Raw genomic sequence first — 12,849 nt, 5'->3', positions numbered from 1 at the left:
GAGCACAGTGGGTAGGGGGACAAGCTAAAACTACCCAGCATAACGAAGGATTAAAGAACTTAACTCTATGTTAGCCAATGTTCTTAATGTCTGGACCAAAGGGTAAAGAATAGTTATGCTTCTATTTGACACAATATAATTTGAACTAATTCATTTTGTCAATTTCACTATAATTTGTTGACAAGGAGAAGAATGTTTTCTTATATATCACAATCGTACCTTCATTAGCATATTTAGTTATTTTATAGATAAAATTACATATTTATTTCAATTGTCTATTAGTGACAGATAAGCAAATTGAACTTCGTTGTTGTAATTGAAGTATTCCTTTTCATAAAATTTTAGTTTGTAGATTTAACTACTCCCCGTTAGATCGATATTTAGGACTCCATTAGAGCCATATATTACTTGAGCAATATGTATACTTGCGTTGACAAATTCAACTTTAACATTATTGAATATTATGTTTATACATCTTAATCAAATTAGACACATCTATAAAGTCACGATCAAGTCTTTAGACGCTGTTGCGGGAAATTAAATCTTTTAGTAGCACCATAGAGTAGCGCCATCAAATTCTTGTATTTGTCGATTTACAAAAAGTCCATCAATGGTATAGTTTGGATTCTTTTCTTATTTGTCAGGAGGTTTCTCCTGGACTTTAAAATAGAGTCCCACCCCCTTCATGAAAGGGAATGAAGAAATGAAGTGGGGGGGGGGGGGGGGGGGTGGGGTGGCGGGAGAGGTAAAGTCCAGTGTCCAATACCAAAGATCCGACAAATGCTTCTCACTCATAACACTATTGATGACAGCATGCCACCCCTGGCTTGTTGTAACAAAGCACCTTGTTGAATGATTACCAATGTTATAGAGTGAAGAAGCATTGTGCGAAGAAGCTAACAACGTCAAAGGGCATTCCACGCAGAAGCACGCCATCCTAAGCACCACGCAGTGATGCACTTATAATATGGAGTGCCAAAGTTTTGACAACTGCAACCACTCCCGAATGTTGTGCAACAAGTTTTTCTGCTTATCAACATTATAATCACGTGAGTCTTTCCAACTGTGGGACAAAGGCTTGTACCTGCACCCTTTAAGGTACAGTAGATTATTTCTGACTAAGCTAGATCCTTTGATTTTTTTTCTTTTCAGTTCTTGTGTCTCTGCTTTTCACTTTTATTCTATGAGATTGTGTGTTGGAATATCATGCAACGCTAAGTAGATAATTTATTACTCTTCCGCCATTAATTTTCTAGCACACATCAATTATAATCCTTAGTTAGATAAGCAAATAACAAATTTCTAGAGTGAATTATCCATATAGTGGATTATGGTGATTATTTTATCAATTAAGCTTGAATTTAACATCGTTAAATTACAACTTCTTGACTTACTCAAAAGCTTCCTAATTATAATTTTAGTTTTCATCTTCTTTTTCAACTCAATACTAACTCAGAGTGCAATTGCGACATTATTTAAAGATGTAATCTCTACAAGCAATTTTTTTAACGTTTCAGTAGATATTTTTATCCTTAACTCCTCTATAGGCGACTTAATGTAAAAATTGTTTCACTAGAAACCCCCTAGTCTCTCCATATGAGTTTAAAAGTACTTTTAGCCAAAGTCTGTGACTTTTGGTCTTGAGTTTTAGATATTATTATTCATGACAACTATACATTGTGTGATTAGCTTTATCAACTATTTAATTTTCTTTTAGTTGATGAGTTTGTTTATTTATTTATTTTTGTAACTCTCATAACACAAATGGTTCCAATTTTACAAGTAAACTTGTTGAAAATTTTGATAGATTTTTTTCTTTGGAGCTAGCTTCTCATTACTTGTTTTGCTCTAGTTGGATGAGTTGAAGAGACCATCCTTATCTATCACTAAAGCTTTTTCCTTCCATTGAGATTTACACTCCAATGATATTTGATTGTAAGCACTCCCCATGCTCCTAGAAGTATCAAATCTTATTTCCATGAGGGATCAACGATGTTATGCAAAAATTTTCAAATGTGATGAACTTTCTTCACATTAATGCAATTGAATGGGAGTTGATCCTTATATTCAAGTGTACACATGAATATTTTTAGTGCTTATTGTCAAAGTGCTTATCATTATTAAAGCAACCACCATTCTTATACCAATTATATTTGCTTCACCTAAAGGTTTCATAGGAATAATTCCTTAGGCCTAGAGGCTTACTTAATGGCCTCCTAACGTAGTGGTAGGCCTTGCACCTAATTATTTTCAATTTCCTTCGGTGGTTTGTTTTTGGCCTTTTAAATCAATGATATCTTTGAAGATCTAAATTCTTTGTAGCCATTATGGCTCGATGCATCAATGTCCAAATAATTAAATTTGTAAGCTTCTCAGATATTATAAAGTTAGTATGCAATTAATTTTCATTATTTTGCAAGAAACTTGTAGATTTATGTACGGTTACAATTCAAAAAAAATAAATAACATTAATTCTTAATTGAATTGTTAAGCATTTTCCAATTTTTGCATCACTTGCCACTTATGAAAAATCCAAGTGATTGGCATATTCGACATTATGGACCACCCTTACTAAATTGATAGTTTTGATTCATTCTTTGATTCTTATTATTTTAAAAGAAATGCAAGAATCACTGAGCTCATGTGTGTCCATATTCATTTGAATAAGATGTGCGAGTCATCATAAACTTCTAAGCTAAGTTTAATAAGTTGCTAAAATGAACCAACATAAACTAACTATAACTCTATATTTTGTTAAACTCAAACTTTCCCAATGCCTTAACTCGCCCGTGCTCAAACTGGTCATATTGTTTAAGAGATGGATTCAACTCGATCTTCAATTGTTAGGTATTGAAATCCCCCAAATTACTCTCAAATATTTATACTCAATAAGCTAATTTGCGTATAGAACTTGATTACTCGTCCTCAATGCTTGCCATTCAACTAAAACCTCTTGCAATATAGGGCTCATCAAAGGTTCCGGCTTTCATTTTGACCTTAACTGATATTTTTTTTTCTTTTTTGTAGATGATAACTAAATTTATCTATCACATAATTAGCCGCATAATTTTCTTATTCTTATTTTTATAATTTTATCATATTGCCCATCATGTGCTATGAACCCTGGCTCTCATCTAGCATGTAATTGTGTATATTTTGGCTTAATTTTTTTTTAGAGTAAATCATTCTAGATACATCCCAATATTTTATATTTCTACTGTTATTTTGTATTTTCATGAAACGGGTCAACTCAGTTATTGTAACCTATTTCCTTTAGACTCATTTCTAATATGAATTGTAGTATATTATTGTGGCCATATGCGCCTATATTAAAATAAGTCAAAGTAATATAATTTTTTTATGAGAAAATAACATTTTTACTTTTTTAATATAAATAATCATTTAGTGAGCATACTTTCCAGACTAAATTATTCGGAAAGCATATTATAACTTATATACTCAAATGTTAAGATAATTTATAAAAACTACTTGGTGCCATAAACATGGCTTGTTATTTATAAACTGTTGTGTTAATCTGAATAAATAATAAGCATTTCTAATCTTTATTTCAGTGTAATTTTTTTTGTTCAATTATTAGTTTATTGTCACCGGGCATGTTCGAAAAAAAAAATAATATAAGTTGCTAGCAGAGCTGGCGATAGTTGCCACTTGCGCCAGCACAGCTGTCATCCTTATCTCAAGAAGATCTCTTGGAATCGTACAATGGTCCGGGTTGCAGTCTTCCGTACCGAACGACCCACAAAATAAGAAAATCAGTGTTTCACACGAATTCCAAGAGTTTTACTATTTCAATTCGCACGTGTGAGTTTTTGTTTTTGTCCTCGCACAATGACCCTACACCCTTCAAGCTGCAACATTGTGACCAATTGACCATGTATGGTTAATTAGAATCAAAAGGAGCGATCGACCACATAATTAGGTTTAGGGTTGTGAATCTTGCTAGAAGGTTGTAATCGGTCAAAAATTAATGTGAATTTTGACTCTGATCAAGCAGGATTAAAGTAAATGAGTAGAAGTGTGAGTCAATTTTATGTTAAATCTCAAAGCAATCTTCTTCTTTATCCATATCCATTGCAAAGGGCTAAAGAGAGTACAATGGCTTCCCCTTTATTTTTTATCTACTTCCTTATATATTTATTACACTTTAAGTCTAGAAGCAGTCGCTCAACAACACCGACGACAAATGCAAAGTCCTCTCCGGTCCTATTCTTATATTTATGGCTTTTATTTAATGGGTATATTATAATTAATTTGTTTTTTTCTTCTTGGATCTTTTTTTTGTATGATCTAATCTTGATTTATATAAAAGATATAAAACTCAAGTGAGAATAATGATGCTGAGAAGTGTTGAATTGTAATCTCAATATATTTTCTTTCCCCCAATTTGATGTTAGTCTCGCTCCACGTGCATGTCATATAATTTATATACTTGTTCTTTTTTTTTATATCTTCATCAACCTAATGTGGTACGCTAGTTTTACCACACGCCAACGCGGAATCTTTCTTTGACTCCATCGTTTCTCTCTCTACTAACGGTGAGCAGATGCTCCCTGTGTCATCCTGGTGGTCGATGGCGCCTGGGCTGACTGTCGGTGACCATGTCCTCAACTGTGTACAAGGATCTGCAGGACAGGAGCATGCATATACGAGCTAAGCCGGCGAGCTGCTGGAGGACCCGTCACAGGAGCAGGTACATTATGCAATGTTTGCTTGGCATTATTCATGTAGCCGTTTGTGGAACAGGTTTCTTAATTGGGGACTAGGAGTGATTGGGAAATATACATGCATAGAGGGGGATGTTAAAATGTTTTGTGATGGTTTTATGTGTTATGTAGTGGAAGCTTTTAAAATTAAGCTGAGGAATGACTACCTGGTTGATTTAATTAATAAAATTAACTAAATTATTTAGGGGGGACATATTGCCATATATATATGTATATACTACTCAAAATTAATTCTTGTTCAATTGAAAATTAATTTATCAAAATTTTAAAGTAAAGAAAAGATATTAATTATGGATAAAATAGGTGAGGATAAATAGAGATTTGGTGATTATTCACCACAATATCATTACAGTACAATCAATTTATATATATGAACTTCACAAAATAATATATGCTTCAAGATGATGTTGGAAAAATCAAAGAAAATCCTGAATCAATTAGTATTGCTTATGAGACAGACTAAATAAATCTATGGGGGGAGTGTCGAGCTCCAACTAAAAATTTCTAGCAGGAGAAAGAGAGCAGCGAAAACATATAAATGAGTTCGCAAGCAACAAAAATAGATATATTTTTGGCGCGCATTTCATGGCGAGGTAGCCGTTCGAGAAGAAGACGGGTTCCTATTTGTTTTGTGGGGCTCTTGCAAGGAAAGGTCGGGGACAATAGAATTATATATATGAATATGCAAAGTTTACAATAAGTGAATGTTCTCTGAGGATCTTCGACATCTCTTTGAAGACACAAAGCCTCGATTGAGATAGCAATGAGACCAACATGGCATCCCGGCGATGCAAACTCCTTCTCGACAACATCGAGAGATGCAATGGTAGAATATTCATAGAAACTTTACGGTGGTATATAAGTAATATTAAAATTTTAGGTGTTTATTGGTAAAATACTATGTTTCCTATTATTTAATTTTAGTTAAAATTTACATAGAAAACAATAATTTTTTTTAAATTCAAATCAAATCAAATTAAATATTAATTTGAATTGTTTAAGTCGTTATAGAAAATTTAAATTATAATTTATCTCAACGATAAATTCAATTATTATTTTTTAATTACGTGAATAATATGAACTTTTTTTTTATTTTTATAATCTTTTATTTGAAATAGCTAAGATTCACATTAATCATTATTTTATTTATCTTTATGAATTTATTAATCTAATTATTCATTATTTTGTGGGCAGTAAAGAAATCTATGATTGTTAGTTTGGTATGAAAATTCAACACACACTCAGAAGAGTGAAAATAAACAGTAGAGACATCTGAAGTTTTTTTAAATTTTAAATTAATAAAAATAAACTTAAGTATTTGAATTAAAATTTTGAAATTAAAATTAATAATGGGATTTATATTTTAAAGATAAAATTAAACCTACTAATTATGATCAGTTTAAATTTATTTTTCAATCCAAAAAATGCACACCATTAGTTATAATATTGGTTGGTTCAAGCAGATTTAGCAGATCAAAAATCAAATGATATGGGAAAAGATTGAAAAGAGTTGTTTTTTTTTTTATAAAAATCAAATGAAAGGGGAAAGAATTGAAGAATTGAAAAAAGCTGTTTTTTTGTTGCATTTTAAATCTATTTGACATCCGAATTGATTGATTTTGATTTATTAGTTTGAATTGTCGAGATATTTTAGAATATCAATATAACAAAAATGTAAGAATATTTTGAGTCGAGGACCATAAAATTATTATTTTTAATTTTGGTCAAAGTGTTGACTCTTATTATATTTACAATATTATTGTTAATAAAAACCTTCAAATGATTTTATTATTAATATTTGAAAATATTGACCCAAAATTTTATTTATTTTTAAATCTAAAGAACTATTTCAACTTCAATGCTTTATCTGACTAAATTTATAGCCATATAGTAAACGAAATGTCATTATCTTCATGTAGGCATGTATAACACATTAAATTTGATAAGCTAATACATAATAATCGGTGTCAACTTGTGTATGGGATGGATGAATATCATAGACATTGATAGACAATTATTCAGACATTCATTTAATGATTCATTGTGAAAATAATAATAATAATAATAATATTTTTTTTTCATTTAATTATGGACCATTACAGCAATTATGTATGTTAGTTTGCTTGGAATTATAATGCATTGGTTGTAAATAATGTGAAGCATCTAAAGGAGCTAGATTTGAGAATTCACTCTTCACTCTACCTAAATAAATAAAATAAAATAATGTTTATTGTGGCGTATGAATAATCAACGTTGCCAGTGTCCGAAAGCTTGAGCATATTAATTGAAAATACATTTGAGTTGAGCGAAGAGCTTTTCTTAACTGAAAAAAAAAGATAAAACCAACAATGCCTTGAACTTATTGAAACCTAAGACCAACTAACCCGATCTAATAAAAATAGGCTATCAAAAGGCTTCTTTAGGTAGTTTAGAGGTCGCCACAAGTAAACTTCAAGAATTGATCATCAGATGCTAAAAAGCTAAAGAAACGTGAAGCCATGAGCGGAAATCGTCTAACCTAGGACAAATCAAATTGTAAGAGCAAGCAACTACGACCAATGTATGGATGGCCGATGTAGATCACATTTATTAAGTTTATAGACAGATCCCAAATTCATTGATGTATCCCGAAGTCGACACTCAGACTCATGATCAGGGGCCGCAAAGCTAAGAGCTGATGGCTCCAATATCCAGGATCAAACTCGAGATAAATTTCGAAGGGAGCATGATACTTAATGAAGGTTGTATCCTTTCAAGCATTATTATTAAAAGTGAGCAACTGTAATGAAATTGCAGAGGGCCCTCCCAAGCCTTTTGATGAGATTTTTTTGTTTTAAATATTACGACATGTCTTTCCGAATGAGACCAACTCCAAGAAATATGAGGTATTGCACAGAAAAGATGGAATTATTAGATCCAAAATTTCTCGAGAGACACCCAGGATTAGAGCACCGTAGAGAAGATAAAGAGAAAGCAGTGTAATGAACATTAGAAAATGCATAACCTTCATTTGGGAAATAACATTCTATATATAGGCATTGGAGATGCACACATGAGAGTACATTCATGCTCTCACTTTAATATTATATTGAGGGTTATTTAAATATTTTACAAAAATGAGATCGAAATACCGATTGGTGGGTACTTTCTAGTAGCAAGATTCGACCGATCAATCTACTCTTTCGGCAAGCCAATCGGTCAAGTTGATGGTAATGCAATTTTTGGGAGATAGGGAGCCCAGTGACGAATAGGCCAGCCGGCCCAAGATTTGCCGGGGCGACTTTCAGTCATAATCTGGGTGGATAGTAATTGTTCGGACGAATTTAAGTCTTTATATGGAACCATCCAATTCCTTAAAGGTTCCTGCAAAGATGCTTATCACTTAAAAAAAACATTTTTATATGCACAAAAGAGTCTATAATTCTCATCCCCCAACTAAACTAACTCACCTCTCTTTATCTTTTCCCAAACAATCCTGTTTTCTCTTTTTTCTGTGTGAATTCTCCAGCCTCCACGACAAATATGAGTTCAATCGCCCCAAAAATTTTATTAGGTATAATCAATTCAGTTTAAATGTCTAAATAATTATTAATTGATAATCCTGGAAGTAATTTTATATATTGAACTGTATTTGATCAAATTAAAATATAAATAAACATTAATTTCCTAAAATTAGAGACTTATTATTTAATTAATATTAATTATTAAGATTGTATTAATCAAAATCTTTAATTTAATAATATTTTTATTATAATATTTTTATTAATAATAAATCCCCTCATCCTTCTTCCCCAAGCTCACTGGACAAGGACAGGCGAAGCCATCGACATTAGCGAAGCGTAAAGAAGAATGTCTTCGAAAGCTGTTGATTTTTAAAATCCGAGCCAATAGCAGGATTTATTGAATAAATCAGCGATTATTTGAGACAAACGGAGGAGAAATAGGGATTTAAAATTCTACAGGATATAAAGTCACCAAAAACTCAAAGCCTTCAAGAATAAATGAAAGGAGAATCATAAACTACGAAATGCACATCAATATACTAAAGAAAAGTTTAGTCTAAAACACATTGAATCAATAAAAGAAATACAAATTTAAAGCATTCCACCTATGCAGATCTAATGATCTAATAACCTTTTATAATTACTCAGCAACTCGCTAAAATCTACACCAAAGAACAGCAAAGATGAACACGAAGCAGTTGACGGAGCAAAGATATCTCCCTCCCATTAGCCCCACTGGCATTGTAGCTCGCACCGGTGACTGAATCCACCAGAAGCTCGCCGGCGTAACCAGGATACGCTTACCACGCGCCCCGCGCCGCGCCCGCCCCCCGCGAAAGGGTGCGCCGTCTTCTGACAGATAAAGAACCCGCCGCCGCCGAACGAGTTAGTTGAAGCTCTGGAAATCATGCCTGCCAGATTCATCACTATGCCGTCAACTCCAACGTCTCCGTTAGGCGCCACAAGGACCGTAGTCCGGTTGATGGAAGGGCCACGAGCACTGGCCGGGAGACTGAAGCGCCGAGTTACTCACCCAAATGTAGGCGAACCGGCCAGCTATGGACCGGGGAGACGATCCGTTGGTCGCACATTGGCTCATACAGAAACCCGCGACCGTCACGTCATCCGACGTTAAGACGACGTTTATGGCCTGCTCAGGCCTGCTTTGGTCGCGAGAGCTGCAATGTCCGAGTTCTTCAGGGATTTGCCCAAGGAGTAGTCCTCATCGATAATCTGATCACCGAGGGTGAGACGAGGCGGCGCTTTCTTCGATTGAACGTAGTAATTCTCGGCCATCGCCCACCAGGAAGACACGGAGGGCTTGTTGTTCTGGTGATCGTCTGATGAGAGGGAGGCGACGAAATCAGAGACGATAGATCGCTGGGAGGCGGTGAACTTACCATACCAAATGAAGTTGACGGAGATCGGGCGGTAGAGAAGAGCGCCCTTGTGGTAGATGATGTTGAGAGGCTGCTTTTCTAACTCGGCCTGGAGCATCCGGCCAGCGAGCGAAGATTGGAAGAGAAGAGCCGAAAGCAGAAAGAAGCAGAGATGCGCGGAATGAGATGAAGAATCCATGACCGCGAAGGATTATGGAAGGGGAGGGAGAGAAAAAGATTCTCTTGTGAGTGAAGTTTTGGGAGAGTTCTTGGAATTCGTTTGTGGCTGGCGGCGGTTTCATAGGAAGACGCGGCCAAAGAATAGAACGGTCATGAAGAAGTCACCTAAAATCTAAATAAAATAATTATAATGATTCGCCAATTAAAAAATACTTAATATTTTGAACTGAATTATATTAATATAATTAAGTATTAAAAATTCATTTAATCTTAATCCATCCTTCGATTTACTTCGTGCCAGAGTTAATACATGATGCAACGGAGCATTATGAGATAAACCTACTTATCTCAGAGCACTAAGGCTCGTGAGTTCACTCAATTATTTAATCATAATGCATTTTTAGTAATGGTTTTATGTCCCCTTGCTCCGCTCTTAGGGCTGTCAAATTTGCTTGACTTCATGAGCAGCTCTTATTCGGCTCGAATAAATAAATTTTTAAGCTCAAAATTTAAATGAGTTGAATACGAATAAAAATTATTCGCTCATGTTCGGCTCGAATTGACTCATATATATATATTAAAAAATTTAAATTATTTAAATTTGTTTTAACAAAATTATTATATTTTACAAAATTAAATCCTATAATTTATAATATACAACAAATTATTAATAATAATATATTAATATTACTTATATAAATATTATATATTTATATAATAATATAATATAAAAAAAATATAATATACTACATATACTAACAAAACCCTAACCCGTTGCCGACCGCTATTCTTGCTTGGTTACTCAGTTCGGACTTTGCTCTTTTCCCCCATCTCCTTGTCCTTCTTCCAACATAACGATTCGCGAAAGGGTTTCGGTCGCTCGCTTAGGGTTTTGCCGATTGCGTTCATCTTCCAATTTCTTGTCCTAGTTCTCCTTGGGCTGTCACAATTTGCTCAATATTCTTGCTACCAAGAATCGCGAACGGGTTCGGTCGCGACTCACTTGGGGTTTGTCGTTTGCGTTTGTGTTCGTCTTCCAATTTTTTCTTCTATTTCTCCTCGAACTGTCTATAGCTCGGTAATCTCGAAGCCCTTTATGATCTTGAATCTGAATGATCCTTTATCCGAAATACATCGAGATTGATGCTAGATGAAAATTTATTGATGACACGACAATTACAAATTTCTTACAATCACTTTAAATGATTTTGAGTTCAAGACTGATATTTATTGTACATCAGCAATGTGCCAGTATGAATCTCGAAGATATCTCACGATCAGAAAAAGATGTGATGCGGCATCGTCGGACCCAACATGGATGACCGCTTCATTGGCCAGCTCCTATGTACCAAGAGGATGGTACGTACCGGGCGGAATAAGAAGAGATTATCTCTCAAAAAACCTATCTGATCAAACTCACGCGAACAAGCCCAATGCCCTCGACTATGGTCATGTTGAGCAAGGTGAACTATCTGGTTTTTAGAGTTGGTAGAATCAGTCCTCATTAAAGGTTTGCCTGACATGATGGTCAAACGGTGTAGCAACCGTCTAACCTAATGGCAGCCCGACCGAATTATGCATCATCGAGATCACCCGGCCTAGTTGATAAAGACATCCTTTCCTATCACTAAAGCCTTTTCCTTTTATTAATTTTCCAATCCAATGACATTGGGAAGCTAGATATTAGATTTTAAACACCCCCATGCTCTTAGGAGTATCAAATCTTATTTCCATGTGGGATCAACCATGCTATGCCAAAATATTCAAATGTGATGAACTTTATTTCCGTTCATGTAATTGAAGGGGACTCGATACTTATATTGAAGTGTACACATGAATATTTTTAGTGCTTATTGTCAAAGTGCTTGTAAAACAACCATCATTCTTACATCAATAATATTTGTTTCACCTAAAGGTTTCATAGCAATAACTCGTTAGGCCTGGAGGCGTACTTAACGGCCTCCTTACGTAGTGGTGGGCCTTGCACCCAAGCATTTTCAACTTCTTTTTGTTGTTTATTTTTCACCATTTAAATCAATAATATCTTTGAAGATTTAAATTCTTTGCATCCATTGTGGCTCGGTGCATCAAAGCCTCTATAATTAAATTTCTAAGCTTCTCAGATATTATAAAGTTAGCAATGCAATTAATTTTAATTATTTTGCAGGAAACTTGTAGATTTATGCATGGTTACAATTAAAAAAAAAATAAATAACATTAATTGTTACGTGAATTGTTAAGCATTTTTCATTTGTTGCATCACTTGCCACTTATGAAAATTCCAATTGATTGGCATATTCAAAATTATGGGCCACCCTTACTGAATTGATAGTTTTAATTCATGCTTTGGTTCTTATTATTTTAAAAGAAATGCAAGAATTACTGTGCTCAGGCGTGTCCATATTCATTTGGATAAGATGTGCAAGTCATCATAAAATTCTAAGCTAAGTTTGTTAAGTTGTTAATACGAGCCAACATAGACTACTATAACTCCATATTTTGCTAAACTCGAATTTGCCCAATGCCTTAACTCACGCGCGCTCAAACTTACCATAACGTTTAAGAGATGCATCTAATGCGATCTTCAATCATTAGGTATTGAAATCCCCCAAATTACTCTCAAATGTGTCTACTCGATAAGCTAATTTGCTTATAGAACTTGATTACTCGTCCTCAATGTTTCCCATCCAACTAAAATTTCTTGCAATATAGGGCTCATCAAAGGTTCTAGCTCTTCATTTTGAGCTTAACTCATTTTTTTTTTTGTTTTAATAACTAGATTTGTCTATCACATAACTAGCCACACAATTTATTTATTCTTAATTTTATAATTTTATTATATTGCCTATCATGTACTATGAACCTTGGCTCTCATCTAACATGTAATTGTGTATATTTTGGCTTAATTTTTTTTTCGAGTAAATCATTCTAAATATTTCCCAATATTTTATTTTTTTACTATTATTTCATATTTTCATGGAACGGCCATTTCGGTTATTGTAACCTATTTCTTTTAGACTCGTTTCTAATATGAATTATAAT

The 12,849-nt window shown here is 33.9% G+C and overlaps 1 pseudogene; it reads right to left on the bottom strand.

The window, feature by feature from the left end:
- Positions 1-8,910: 8,910 nt before the first annotated feature.
- On the bottom strand, positions 8,911-9,902 carry LOC110030766 (annotated as a pseudogene).
- Positions 9,903-12,849: the final 2,947 nt, after the last annotated feature.

Source organism: Phalaenopsis equestris, unplaced genomic scaffold, assembly GCF_001263595.1.
Source record: "Phalaenopsis equestris unplaced genomic scaffold, ASM126359v1 Scaffold000760, whole genome shotgun sequence".
NCBI lineage: Eukaryota > Viridiplantae > Streptophyta > Magnoliopsida > Asparagales > Orchidaceae > Phalaenopsis > Phalaenopsis equestris.
Note: the sequence above shows the minus strand (reverse complement) of the source record. Positions and strands in the feature narration are given on the sequence as shown.